The sequence below is a fragment of the Aethalodelphis obliquidens genome, unplaced genomic scaffold (assembly GCF_003676395.1).
Source record: "Aethalodelphis obliquidens isolate GAN/ISIS:26980383/991018 unplaced genomic scaffold, ASM367639v1 scaffold132, whole genome shotgun sequence".
Lineage (NCBI taxonomy): Eukaryota > Metazoa > Chordata > Mammalia > Artiodactyla > Delphinidae > Aethalodelphis > Aethalodelphis obliquidens.
The window spans coordinates 1,000,641-1,016,398 of NW_020838076.1; the positions used below are offsets into that span (position 1 = coordinate 1,000,641).

General features: G+C 39.9%; 1 pseudogene; it reads left to right on the plus strand.

Annotated features, from left to right (window-relative positions):
* The window catches only part of LOC113616195 (heat shock-related 70 kDa protein 2-like), a 69,384-nt pseudogene extending 60,802 nt beyond the window's left edge, over positions 1 to 8,582 (plus strand).
* The last annotated feature ends 7,176 nt before the right edge of the window (positions 8,583 to 15,758 follow it).

Consider the following 15,758-nt stretch of genomic DNA (forward strand, 5'->3'; position numbering starts at 1 on the left):
TACCTATCGTATTGTGGATGCAGTACTGTGCCTCACTGCTGGAAGTGATATTAAATTTATTATGATAAACGGGGTAAACCAACAAGTTGGGTCCTTATCCAACTTGACATTTATGTGAAATGATAAGAATTTCTTATTATCCTGAAAACCTTAGCTTCCTCATAAATGTTAAGATCTTTTGGAGATTCTTAAAGGTATCAACATTAAGAGCATGAGAGAGAATATAGGTAATAGAGAAGAGTACTTTGTAATGCCTTTAGAAGAAGACATTTGCTTGTTGACCTAAAAGTTTGTTTATTAGTGATCAGTAAGTAATTAGAGAGTTCTCTAATGTGTTCCTTTAGTGAGTTCATGTCTAGTTGTGACAAAACTTGGTCATGAAATTGCAAATTGGGCTAACCTTGCAAACTATGAAGTTATTAATGCACCCACATTTCTCCCAGCTTCCAGAGTTTTAACAATTTTTAAGTGTATCACAACCTACAAAATCCATACTGGTCTATTTCAGCAATTCTTCATCTAACTTTAGGATTTTGACAATACTGATTTGTTCAGGAACTGATTGATTGGTTCAGGATAAAAGCTAAAGTTGATATATCAAAAGTCAGTGTTTATTTTTTTAAGTTTTAAGAAGACAGATTTTAAGATGCCCTTTCTGATACTGCTTGTTGGACTTACCTTGGAAATCTATGATGTTAACATCCTCAATTTTCTCAGTTTTCAAAGTTTTTAAAATTAACTTTTTAGTTAATATTTTTTAGGCTCTTCTTTTAGTTAAACACACACACACACACACACACACACACACACACACACACACACACACAAACAGTGGTTGGTTCAGGATAAAAGCCAATGTTGGCATACCAAAAGTGTTTCTTTCTTATTTTGTAAGTTTTATGTGACAAATTTTAAGATGTCTTTTTCATATTAATGATATGTAATTTGTAATTTTAAAGGCTTTTGTAATTGGTAGCATTTTTCATTGGTATTTTAAATGATACTTAATTTTTATGATTTTGATAGTAATATATTTTCACAGTAGAAAATTTGGAAGACAGAAACATATGAAGGAAGCAAAATCAAAAAATTACCTTGAAGGGGAGCAGAATATGTCACCCCCAATCCAAAATATGCCTCTTTGGCATAAGGATTATTTTGAGCAGATTATTTTTTAAGAACCAGCAGATTTAGGAAAAGGTCTGAAAATCAGTAGTAGCGGTTACCCTTTGGTAAGGGAATCTTCCATTTATAAGGGAAATCTCCATTTGTAAGGGTGTGTCCCTCTCTACTAGGAAGAAGAGGGTGACTCTGAAATTCTAGAAAGTCTTATCAATGGAGAAGGCTTGAACTTTTCCTGGGTTTCTCCCATGTGTAAGGAGAGATATATGTTATTAAACTTCTGCTTCTTTTTCTCTTGTTAATCTGTCTTTTATTACAGGGGTTGTCTCAGCCAAGAACCTAGAATGGTAGAAGGAAAATTCGTTTTTCTTCCGTATAATATATAATATTATAATTCAGAGTTAACCATGGTTAACATTTTGTTATATTTCCTTCCAATCTTTCCAGTACGAGTGTTCTTCAATGTTCATTTAAATCCAGTAGAGGAAATTGGTTCAAGATGGCGGAGTAGAAGGACGTGCTCTCACTCCCTCTTGCGAGAACACCGGAATCACAACTAACTGCTGAACAATCATCGACAGGAAGACACTGGAACTCACCATAAAAGATACCTCACATCCAAAGACAAAGGAGAAGCCACAATGAGACGGTAGGAGGGGTGCAATCACAGTAAAATCAAATCCCATAACCGCGGGGTGGGTGACTCACAGGCTGGAGAACACTTATACCACAGAAGTCCACCCACTGGAGGGAAGGTTCTGAGCCCCACGTCAGGCTTCCCTCTCTGCCCCCACTATTATCTTCGCCTTGGAGTATCTGTCCACAGGGGACAGACTCCAGCTGCTCAGCCTGGGCCCCATCTATCTCCTGCCTCAAGACCACATCAAATATGACTTTCCTTTCACTTCTGTGTGTACATAGGCAGCTTCTCCTTTGATTTGGGGCTCCAGGTGAGTGTTCGGTGCAGTGACTGGATGGGCACAAAGGGCCTGCATCCCCACTTCAGCACGTGCTCTGACATAATGGTGTTTCACTTCAGAGTGCTCTTGTCTGTATATTAATAATTATATTCATTATGATATTAATAATTTTCACAGTGGCCCTGTCTACAGATTAAAAATCCCATCTTCGGGCAAGTCAGCTGGACCTCAGCAAAGTTAAGTGACTTGTGTAAGTTCAGGCCTCTCAGATGTGGTGGAGCCAAAGCCAGAATTTCAATTTTTCTGATCCCATTACACCACGTGGCGGGGTGTGTGTGTGTGGCTCTGTGTGTGTGTGTGTGTGTGTGTCTGTGCGTGCACACACGTGTAGGTGTGCTTGTGTGAAAGTGTGTGTTTATATCCTCTTCTGTAGCTGAACAGCAGTTACAGATATTTTCCTTTTAATTTTTTTCTCTCTTGCAAATACCCATGCAGGTTTAGAATAGAGCATTCTTTGTCTTTAAAATATTATTATCTATTACTTACGAATACCAAACTTAAGGGAAAGGAATAATACAGTGCTGACCTGTGTACATACCACCCAGCTGAAGAAATAAAACATTACAGCTAAAGCCTTTGATGTGCCCTGCCTGATCCCATTTTCTTCTCTGCTCTTATAGGCTATACTGCACTTTTAGTATAGTTTTTCAATGACCACTCTTTTATATATTAACAGTTTAGTTTGTGTCTGAGACTAATCACACGTATATGTATATGCATATATATGTATGTATGTGCATATATGTATATAAGTGCATATATGTATATAAATGTATGCTTGATGCTTCTGAAATTATAATTAAGATCAATAATAATATATTGCATTTCCATAGCAATTTACATTTCCAAAGTACTTTGAAATGTTTCATCGCATTTTACTTTCATTAATTGACATGTGTGCCTTAGTCTTTGGAACCTGCAAAGTCCCTCTGCAAGTCGGATAGATGTACATGTGTGAGGCTGGGTAGTGCAACATAACCGCTTTAGATATTCCCATATCCTAACCCTTGTGCAAATGCTAGAGAATAATGCTTCAGAATTCTCAGTTCTGAGTAGTCATTAATGTGAAGCAATGGGGTATTATTCCACTTTTGAGTTGTAACCAAATGCACCGTCTATATGCATAAATACATTTTAATTCATGACATTATTATAGACATAAAAAGCTGACATATATTTGACTTAGGAGCAACACCTGCAGGTTTCTTGGAACCTTTCGACATTCTTTACTGACAGTTCTCACCAATCAGACTTTCTCCTATGGTTCCTTTCCTATTTCTGGTTAGATCAAGCTGGATGACTTATCTCCCTCTGTTTCATTCCTTAGCTTTTCCAGAGCCACATTTTGCTCTGGGAAGGGGAGAGAAGAGTCAACTGATTTTCTTCCTCAGACTCAGAATGGGTGCAGTAATTTTCTGTAATATATTTCAGGCTGTTATTCTCATCTTCCGAAGCAATTTATTATCTTTAACCTGATTTTAATCCCTAAGGCTAAATCATCATTTTTATATTAGGGATAACACAGCTGCTGGGGGATTGCATAAAGGACTGAGGAATAGTGAAATTGGAAGAAAAGCAAAGTTAACCCTTGACCAGCTGGTATATACTAAGTAATGTCAGGAAATGAATGCTATAGGGTTGTAGCCCCAGACTAGCCCCGGGAGGGGGGTGATCCAACCTTATTTATTAGCAAATTCCTGTGGGTCTCACGAGAGAATTCACTCTTGGCAGTATAGGGAGTAATGACAGGTCCCGGATGAAGGCATACAAATAATCTGTTTTTGTTGCATGGATTTCTTACATTACCCAATACAATACTTATGGTAATTATGATTTTTTAGAGAACCGGCTATATCCATGAACCTCAAAGAGATGGATCTGTTAGTTAAGAAATACCCAACTGGCAAAAGGAATAATACAGTGACTACCTGTGTGCATGTCAGCCAGCTGAAGAAATAAAACATTCCTTATAGTTCATGGCTTTCACTCACCATTTCTGCCCTTCGGAAGTCTGAAAATCTTTCATTTGAACTAAACGCTCTCAGGCAGTGGGGACTATGAAGGAGATGATTTGTTCCACAGTTAGCATGCCGCTTGGGAAGGTGGGGTTTAATCCTCTAGGGATCTCCCAAGTTCCAGAGGAAGTAGAAGGCTCTCAAGAAAGAGGACTGGAGAGCAGTATTCCCAGCCCAGGCCGCTGTGGCTTAGAGACTTCCAAACTTGTGTAGCAACTTACTTGTGAGATTTCAAATTGAGCTTTCCACTTTAGGTTGAATATTGGGCTGAAAGCTAGCTGACATATTAACTTAGAAGATATTTCACTAACAGCTGCCCAAAGAGACTAAATATTTACCACACTTATATTTTTATAATATAAATGTAAATGAATAAATATAGACTAATATATTTACCACACAATATAGGATAAGGAAAGCAAATTAAGGAAAGATTATAAATGAAACTAGGTGTCATGTCCTGATTAAGAAAATGTAGTCCCTCCCCCCACCCACCCCCGACCCAGTAACATGGGATTACTTTGGCGTCATAACCCAACACAATTCTTGACAACATCTGGACTGACAACATGGTGGCTGGTATAAACTGTAGTTTAGCTGACTACTTAGCCTTGAAAGTAAAAAATAAACATGTAATTCCTGAAAACAAGGGATGGTTTATGAAATAAACATTTTCTGCTTTAGAAAAAAAGCTTTATGCAATTCAAAAGGGTTTTGTTTTTAAAACATTACTCACTAACTGCATTTAAGCATAAAAATAACTCTTAAGGTTTTCTTTCAGTCTGCTCCATACTGTTGCATATACAATATTTAATTAGATGATTCATTAAATTTATGAAAGTTTTCAACTCGTGTTGAATATAACTTATTAAATTTTAATTTTAAATGACGCTGTAATAACCTCTTTGGGAGTCATTCTGCCTAGGCTGGCTGTGACTGCAGACGTTCACATATTCTGCTGGTGCAGCTAGAGGGGCTGCATACGTGGACAACTCAACGGCTTTCCTTCCCTCTACTCTCTACCTGTGTTCAGCCCCGGTATAACTTAGCAACTTTTCTCATCAACTGATCAGTGATCTGCACATAGGAGGTAGTCAGCAAATGCTAAGTGATGCAAATATTTCTGTCTGAGTAGCCAGTGTAATCAAATGAAGCAATTGTAAGATTTTAAAAAGTCAGGTATCCCAGTTCTGTCTATAAGTATCTGCAATCTAGGGCCATCCCTTGACCTCTCTGGGTCTCAGTTTTCTTACCCGTCTTCCAAATGGCTTAGACCCAGTGGTTTCTGAAGACCAGCCCAGGATTAACCTTCTCTAGTTCCATGTCCCTCCGCTCTCATCCTGCCTACAATCTCAGATCCATCTTTCCCTCCACTGAAGACACTGCTCTATGACTTACCTTAATGTCCTAGAGTTAAGTATTTGCTGTGCTTGCCATTTTTCAGATTTATCACCAACTTCTACATTGCCATTTGGAGAAAAATAAAAATAGCTTTTCCCTGTAAACTGAGAATGTTGCTACATATTTGCGATCTGGATCATCAAGTGAAATATTCTTCTGGTTGGGAGTGGCCCTTGCCTTCCTGCCCTTAAGTTTCCTGGCTGCTTCCATTTAGTGCTTTGATGGGGAATCATGAGGACCAGCTACCAGATCTCCATCTGCCACCAAATCCCTGTGTCACCAAGGGCCAGTCGCTTCCCAGCTTGCACCTCAGTTTCCCCAGATGTCTAATTAGAGACCTTTATTTGACTATATCTAGAATCCATTATATTCTGATTCTTTATGAATCTGTGTTTTAGGGTTGCCGGTTATTTAAAGACAAGAAACGTCAGAAGAACTTTTAATGAGCACCTACTCTATGCCAAGATGGGAGGTATACTTTAAAGGTAAGGAAAGTGACGAGCAGAGTGGTTAAAAAGCATGCCTAATCGTGAATAAACTAGTAAAGCTGCAGATGGCACAGTCAGGACTTGAATCTGTGTCTGTCTGATTCCATAAGCCATACTAGCTGGAAAGGTTAGTTGGATGTGTTTTATTTTATTTATTGTATTTGGTAGGTGATAGGGAACAAGTTTTTAAGCAAGGGTTAGTGTGATTAAAGGCATAATTTTAAAAGGTCAGCGTGATGGTGTTCCTAGAGGATAGCGGCCGTATTTAATTTCTCCCTTTACTTTCAGTATCTAACACAGTGTTTAGCAAATGGCAGTTACATAATTGATGTTTATTGAATGGAGAGATGGATGGATGAATGATGGTGATGCATAAGTCATGAAATCAGAGAAAGGAGAAATACTAGTGGTAATGCTACTGTGATAATCTAGAGATGAAGGAATAAAAATTTGAACCAGAGTGGTGGCAGTGGGACAGGACACATGCAAAGAGGAAAAATTGACTGGACCTAGAAACAAATTAAATCTGGGCACGAGAGACACCAAAATGGCTCCAAGGGCTTTTGAAGCCTTGTTGGTTGCCACTGATGGCTTGATATCATCCTCAGAATTCTGGTGGTCATCTTGTAATCAGGCATCTATTGACAAATGCAGGGGAGGGCTGCAAACAATAGAAGACAAGTGGAACACATTACCATCTGAATGAATTATAAAACTGAATGCATTTATATTTGAGTTTGACCCACATAAGGACCGCAATACAGCAGACAGGAGGTGCTGGAGAAAATAGAGGATATAGGTCTCATGGAGAGGTTCATTGCAAGAGGCTATAGTTGACACTGATTTCTTTTAAACTATTTCAGCCTCACTTACCCCCTTCTCTTTCTTTACTCAAGACGTCTCCCTTTGGTATTGAACTGGGTACTGCTTATTCGCGAGTAGGGGTCTTCCAGCATGGAAAAGTAGAGATCATTGCCAATCACCATGGCAAATGTACCAGTCCAAGTCGCTCTCACAAAGTGAACACCTCATAGATGAGGTTGCTAAGAATCAAGAGGCAATGAACCTCACCTGTACCATCTTTGATGCCAAGAAGCTGATTGGATGCAAGTTTGATGATGCCGCAGTTCAGTCAGAAGGAAGCACTGGCCTTTCCAAGTGATTTGTGGAAAGGGAAAGCCCAAAGTAATTGTACAGTATAAAGGAAATAATATTTTTTCCCCTAGAGGAGATCTCTTTCATGGTTCTAAGCAAGATGAAAGAATTTGCTGAAGCCTATTTAGGGGAAAAAAAGTAGAAATGCAGTAATTACTGTTCCGGCCTACTTAAATGATTCACAGTGTCAGGCCACCAAGGATGCAGGGATCATCACTGATCTTAATATCCTGGGAATAATTCATGAGCTTATTTATTGCAGCACCATACTCCAAGGCTTGGATTTAAAAAAAAAAAAATCCCCAAACACCTGAAGCTTTAAAAAAGAGAAACGTGCTGATCTTTGACTTAGGTAATGGCACCTTTGATGTATCTATCCTAAACATCCAGGATGGCATCTTTGAAGGAAAATCCACAGCTGGTGACACATCTGGCTGGGGAAAATTTTGATAACTGGTGAATCACCTGGTTGATGACTTCAAATGCAAGCGCAAGAAGCATACAGCCCCCAACAAGCAGGCAATGTGCCACACCGAGGCTGCGTGTAAGAAGGCAACATGTATTTTGAACTTCTTTGCTCACCCCGGGTTTGAAATTGACTGGTTCTATAAGGGTGTGGATTTCTACCCTTCCATTTCCTGAGCCCACTTTGAGCAGCTCAGTGCTTATCTCCTCCGTGGTACCTTGAAGCACGTACAGAAATCTCTGAAGGATGTCCAACTTGACAAGAGCCAGGTTAATGGAATTGTGCTAGTGGGTGATTCCACTTGTATCCCAAAGTTCCAGAAATTGCTGAAAGATGTCTTGAATGGAGAGGAGCTCAACAAGACCACCCACCATGATGAGGCCGCGGTGTGTGGCGCAGCTGCACAGGCAGCTCTTCTCACAGGCGACAAATCAGGGTATGTGCAGAGAAGCTCGTTGATGTTACCCATTGCCCAACAGGCACTGAGACAGCAGGGAGGGTGTGACATCCCTTATCAAGAGAAACACCTCAATACCTCCAAAGCAGACCCAGATGTTCCCAGCTTACTTTGACAACAAGACCACTGTCTTAGCAAAAGTGTATGAGGGAGAAAGGGCTTTAACGAAAAGAAACTGCTCGGCAAGTTCGTACTTTCTGGGATCCTCTAGCTTACTGTGGTGTTCCTGACATCCAGGTGACCTTTGACAGGGTCACCAATACCATCCTCAGGGTACCTGCTGCAGACAAAAATGCTGGCAGGAAGAACAAAATCCACATTACTAATGACAAAGGCTGTTTCAGTAAAGATGAAACTGACCAGATTGTAAAAGAAGCAGAAAACGATGGAGTAGAAGGGGAAGTCAATAAAGATCGGGTAGCGGCCAGAAGCACCGCAGAATTCTGCACCTTCAGTGGCATATGCGGGCATATGACTCCATTTCAGTCAAGAAGATAAAAGGAAGGTTCCTGGAAAGTGCCAGGAACTGTTAAACTGCCTCAAATGTAACCAGAGCTGAGTGTGAGTGTAAGCGGGCTTCACTCCGCAGTGGGATCTGGCCGCTGGGGCTTCTCCAGCTCAGCTGAGCCTCGGGTTAGTATCAGGGAAGTGGGCTAACAGTCATTCTTTGGAGAAACTTTCCTGGTCTCCACAGTCATTTATACAGTTTCAATATTTCATGCTTAGTTTGCAGCATCAGTGTGTATGTTTGAAAAAGGACAGATTCAAAACTTAATGATCAATATTTGTAAGTTTATTCAACATTTTAATATTAATGCTTCTACATCCTGTAGGTTATGAACTTCATCACATATTTTCACACCTGCAGTTTGTGTCTGGTGACTAGTTTGGGAATTAGCACTTATAAAATATTTAAACACTTAACTTTGGTAGTAAGGAAGAGGTTGTATTACCATATCACAGTCTCACCACTTTAATAACAATGACCACTTATGAGCAAATATTGTGACTGTAAACTTGTGTAAACACTGTGCCCTACTCATCTGTGTACTACAATAGAGTTTACTACTTGTAGTCACATTTTCTGTGTATTTCTTCAAAAGGGCTTCATAACCCACTGGTGAGATCTGTTTCTCACCCTTCATAAACTCAACACAATTTCCATGAAACTGGTTGGAATCACAACTTATCACTGAATCTTATAGTATTTGTGAGTTTTAGAAAAGAAATATCTCTTTGTGTATCACAGTTATGGTACCATAGTTTTACTGTCGTTCTTAAGGGTAGGTCGAGACCTAAGGGAGAAGAATTGTTGTTTTCAGCATTCAGGCCAACTCTGTAGAATTACATGGGATTCAGCATGACGTGGATTTTTGTCATTGTGACTCACAATGGCCTGCTTGCGTTTTGGGGCTGCCTGACCTCCCCACTTAGTCTCTTCCCCATACACTTGATGGACCGACTTCTGAGATGGAAAGTTGCCTTAACACTGGCTTCAGGAAAGCCAGAGAAGGAGGACAACTGTGTCAATATCATTGTTGGTTTTACATTATAAACATTGTGTTCACTGAGCTCCTAGTTAATAAAGAGTATTGAGCCCTTGTCACTTCCTATAAGTTGAGAACAAATTCCATCAGGAGGTACCAAGGAGGCCTTCTGAAGAGTGAAGTGCCTTTGAGAAGAGGGGACATACCATGAAAGAAGACATCATATGTGGCACATATATACAATGGAATATTACTCAGCCATAAAAAGAAACGAAATTGAGTTATTTGTAATGAGGTGGATAGACCTAGAGTCTGTCATACAGAGTGAAGTAAGTCAGAAAGAGAAAAACAAATACCGTATGCTAACACATATATATGGAATAAAAACAAATGGTTCTGAAGAACCTAGGGGCAGGACAGGAATAAAGATGCAGACATAGAGAATGAACTTGAGGATGAGGACACAGGAGGGGGAAGGGTAAGCTGGGATGAAGTGAGAGAGTGGCACGGACATATATACACTACCAAATGTAAAATAACTAGTGGGAAGCAGCTGCATAACACAGGGAGCTCGGTGCTTTGTGACCACCTAGAGGGATGGGATAGGGAGGGTGGGAGGGAGGCTCAAGAGGGAGGGGATATGGAGACATAGTTATGCATATGGCTGATTCACTTTGGTATATTTCAAGGAATTAGCTTATGCAGTTGTGGGGGCTGGCAAACCTGAAATCTGAAACTCAACCTGGAATCTTGAGGCAGAATTTCTTCTTCTTAATGGAAGCCTCAGTTTTACTCTTAAGACCTTTCAACTTATTAGGTGAGGCCCACCTATATTATTGAGGATAGACTCCTTTATTTAAGTCTACTCATCGTAGATGTTAACCACAGCTACAAAATACCTCCATAGCAACACTTAGATTAGTGTTAGATTAGGTAACTGGGCACATCACACTAACCATTACAACATTCTCTGGGGGCCTACACAGACACTCTTGAGTATTCAAGGGAATAGTCCCCGCTCATTTTGTTTTCACTTCTCTTACATACTTATGTAGTTAATCCATTCTTACTTGTGAGGATGAAGTACCAGGCACTGAGTTAGATGTTGAGGATTCAGAAGTGAGTAAGATAACTGTGTTTGCAGTCAAGAAAAGAGACTGCTTCATAGTTCTGAACATCATGTCTTGTATGTAACAGGTATTCCAGTGTTTGAATTAATACAGAACATTTTGGTACCCAAAAGTGTCACTAATATTCATGCTCAAATCATCAACATGTATATTCTAATCCCCTTTTATTCTTTGGGTAAATTTCATGATAGGTATGTTATGAATATAAGGCTATAATCAATACAGTACCTTAGTTCAAGCATACTTTGATGCTGATGGAATTAACACAATTTCAGGAAATCTATTCACTTTAGCCAAAAAATCAGTACATTTGTGACAATTCATTGGAATTTGGAAATATTGCCAAATCTGGATATTTCACATAATAAATATAGGCTGTGGTACAACTTTCCCAAAAAACTAATTGATTCAGTGATTCAATGGAGATTCAAAGAGGAAGCATACCTAGGTCCTTAGTATCCTAAAGGTTAACCTTTTGGTCAATTGTAAAGAATTAATAAAGAGAAACCTCAATTAAATAGAGTTGGGAGACCAGAAGGGGGCGCTCTCATGCCCTGTGACCATAGCAGAGCCCAACAAGAAGAAGAGAGAATCCTTTTCTTTCCTGGCAAGTACTGAGCCAGTGAAAAGCTATGGACTCTCTGTTTACTGTAGCCCTCCCAGCATCCTTTTCCTCTGTAAACGCGTTCTTCCCTTGCCCTGCAGGGACTTCCATGTTGCTCGCCAGGGTTGCAGACCTGAATTGCAATTCTCTGCTGACCCCTAATAAACCCATCTTTGCTGGAGAACTATCTGGCAGTCTACTTATTTCAGGTCAACATTTTGCTGGCCCGTATGGAGAACAGAGAAGACTCCCCGTGGCTTCAGGGCTGGTGAGCAAAGAGGTGTGTTACCCACAAATTGAGCCCACTGTGCTAGCGGCTTTTCTCACCAATCCTGGAGTTTGAAGTTATGTCTTTCTCCTGAATCCAAGCTCACAGTCTCTGCATTGAAAGCTCTCCAGGCTTTATTCAGGACCTATTTTAAGGTTTTGTTCTTTCTGGTTAAGGTCTTGTTCTGTATGTGAGTACTCATTTGGCTCTTTTATCTGATTTTGAGATCAGACCATTTCAACCAAAGCTGGCTGAGAAGCCATAAGCCCATTCCTTTGGAATAGGGGCCGTTCTCTGAAAACTGGCTGAACAAGTCTTTGGCTTAGTTCCTCTGGGACCAAGCTGTTTCCATAGAATTGGCTGATATCAGTTTGCAAGCTGTTTGCTTTGAGCTGTTTGAAAATTGTTCCTTTACTCTAGAGAAAAATATCTGAGAAACGGGATCCCAGTTACCTAAATATTTTGAGGGTGCCCCTCCCACACAGGGACTCTGGCCGATTTTATGTTTAAAACCCATGGTTCTTCCTCACTCCCATTTCTAACTGAATGGACTGACCTTACCAAAGGAAATTTAGAGTATCAATGGCCATTAACTTAATTTCCTTAAAACAAAATTGGGTTATAATAGCTCAAAAGTTTCCAAAACTGAGTGGAATGCCTCTTTTGATTGGTAGATTGGTATCTTGAGGCTTCCAAACACTGTCAGGACCCTGTAGTTGCCTCTCTTCAATATAAGAATTTAAGATTAACTGAGGCAAACAAAGAAAGAGCAAATGGCTCCTGAAGTCTCAGGCTCTGCTTCCTTCTTTGTCTTGGGCTCTGCCTCCAGTGCCACCTTGTCTCTCTCCCTCAGCTCCACGTGGTCAGACTCCACCCCCAACGCCATCTTCCTCTTTCTCTTCTCCACTGCCTGTACCTCCTCTATGCTCTCAATCTCCCCATACTAATTCTCTCACTGAACTTCCTCTTCTCTCTGAAATTTACCCACTGCCTTTTCCTCTGAAATTGTCAGAACCTGTCCCTTTAAAATTAAGCCTTCTGAGGATCCAGAGGCTAAACCCTTAATTTCTTACATTCCCTGGACTAAAGCTGAACTGTGAACCATAGTTGAAGATTTTCCCAAAGTAACTAAAGAGCCTCACAGACTTACTGAGGAATTTAATATAGTCATTCAAACTTATCAACCTGGTTTCTCTGACTTACATCAGCTAATTCATACACTTGTTGGTGAAGGCCAGGCCCAGCATTAGATGAAAACCACTAACTGGTAAAATCCTAAAGGGTTTTTAGAATTACAACTGAAAGACCAGCCCGCTAACTTACTATATCAACTGGCTTAGGCCGTTGCTGGGTGACTTCATTGAGCAATTCTTAGGACTTTTCCAAAGCCTGTTGATTTGAAGAAAATTTATCTTTGCACACGAAGAGAAAATCTGATGAACCAGAGTTTGGGTCTTTTGAGCATGAGCCACCCATTCTCCATGCTTGGCCCTTGCAATAAACCTTTCTCAAAAAAAAAAAAATCTGGTGAACCTGTTCCTGACTATTGCAGTTGACTTCAGGTTGTTTTTAAGGAAAGGAAAGTTCTGGTCTTCCTTCAGATGTTGATTTCACCCAGGTAGCTTTTAACAGTGTTTATTAATGGGATGAGCCAGGACCTCTCCCTTCTAGTAAAAAGGCCCAGGATGGAATGGGAAACTATGTCCACTCCAGATTTAATTAATCTGGCAAAGCAGCTCTCTTACACTTTTTTTTAAAGATTTTTTATTGAGTATAGTTGCTTTACAATGTTGTGTTAGTTTTTACTGTACAGCAAAGTGAATCAGCTCTACGTATAAAAATATCCACTTGGATTTCCCTCCCATTTAGGTCACCATAGAGCACTGAGTAGAGTTCCCTGTGCTATACAGTAGGTTCTCATTAGATATCTATTTTATATATAGTAGTGTATATATGTCAATCCCAATCTCCCAATTCATCCCACCCTTCCCTTCCCCCCTTGGTATGCATATGTTTGTTCTCTGCATCTGTGTCTCTATTTCTGCTTTGTAAATAAGATCATCTATACCAGTTTTTTCAGATTCCGCATATATGCGTTAATATATGATATGTTTTTCTCTTTCTGACTTACTTCACTCTGTATGACAGCCTCTAGGTCTACCCACATGTCTACAAATGACCCAATTTCATTACCTTTTGTGGCTGAGTAATATTCCATTGTATATATGTACCACATCTTCTTTATCCATTCCTCTGTTGATGGGCATTTAGGTTGTTTCCATGTCCTGGCTATTGTAAATAGTGCTGTAATGAACACTGGGGTGCATGTGTCTTTTTGAATTATGGTTTTCTCTTGGTATATGCCCGGTAGTGGGATTGCTTGGTATATGCCCAGTATGGTTTTCTCTTGGTAAATTGCCTAGTAGTGGTATATGCCTAGTCACATAGTATTTTTAGTTTTTTATGGAACCTCCATACTGTTCTCCATAGTGGCTGTATCAGTTTACATTCCCACCAACAGTGCAGGAGGGTTCCCTTTTCTCCACACCCTCTCCAGCATTTATTGTTTGTAGATTTTGTGATGATGGCTATTCTGACCAGTGTGAGGTGATACCTCATTGTAGTTTTGATTTGCATTTCTCTAATAATTAATGATGTTGAACATCTTTTCATGTGTTTGTTGGCCATCTGTATGTCTTCTTTGGAGAAATGTCTATTTAGGTCTTCTGCCCATTTTTGGATTCGGTTGTTTGTTTTTTTGATACTGAGCTGCATGAGCTGTTTGTATATTTTGGAGATTAATCCTTTGTCCGTTGCTTCATTTGCAAATATTTTCTCCCATTCTGAGGGTTGCCTTTTCATCTTGTCTATAGTATCCTTTGCTGTGCAAAAGCTTTTAAGTTTAATTAGGTCCCATTTGGTTTTTTTTGTTTTTATTTTTATTACTCTAGGAGGTGGGTCAAAAAAGATCTTGCTGTGATTTATGTCAGAGTGTTCTGCCTATGTTTTCCTCTAAGAGTTTTATAGTATCCAGTCTTACATTTAGGTTGTCTTACACTTTAGATGAGTGTCTTCCATGGAAGACCATCAAAATTCTTAACATTCAACTCCAGCAATTGAAGGCTCCTAAATGAAACCAAACCCCTCCTAGTTTCTGCTATTATTGCAAAGAGCTAAGACATTGGGAAATAGATTGTTACAAATTTAAGCATTTTAGGCATCTTCAACCTTCTAATTGCCTCTCTGATGTCCTCTCAATTCTCAATGACAAGGTTCTGAGGAAATACAAAGGCTCTTTCCCAATCCTCCCTCTTAATTGGCTTGGTGAAACATTTCCCCAAATTGGGGCTGAATCTCTCCCAGTCCTAATTCACACTAGAACCATACCCTTGGTACTCAACCTTACTACTGTGAAGCAGCAGCCACCTCACAGTACTAAAACAGTTGAAATAGTGGGCATCTCTAATGTGTCTCAAGAGGTTCATGTCTCTGAACCTGTTTCCTTTTTTTAGACCTTTTGAGGGGTACACACTCTTTTCTTCTTATTCCTCTGACCCTATCCATCTTGTAGGCTGAGACTTCTCAGAGAAATACCATGCCAGAATTTTTTTCTCCCAAAAGGGGGAAATAATCCTAGAATTTGACAGTAGTCATCAAAGTAACCAAGCAGGTAAATTAAGTAACCCTTTGACATCTCTTATTTGTTCCATCTCTGACGGTACTAGAGCTAATTCCGGAAACACTGGTCATTTGTTCCTATTGAATCAGCCACCACTTTCCTTATGGCCAAGATCTTCAACTGATACTGGCAAAATTCACAGTGCACCTCCAATCAGGATTCAAATATTGGGTTGGCAAAATAGTTCCTTTGGGTTTTTCCAGCGGTTACAGAAAAACCCAAATGAACTTTTTGGCCAACCCAGTAGCTCCCTCGAAACCTCTTCCCAGAATTAATCAATACCCTGAAAGTAAAGAAGCCCTTCAAGGCATAAAGCCCATAGTAGATTACAAGACTCAAGGCCTCATTATCCCTTGTAGTAGCCCCTGTAACACTCCCCCTTTACTGGTGAAAAAGCTAAGGGCCAAGGGTGGAGGTTTGTCCAGGGCCCCCAAGCAATAGACAACATTGTTATCCCTCAACATCCCTTGTTCCTAATCCTCATACTTTACTAACATCTATTTCTA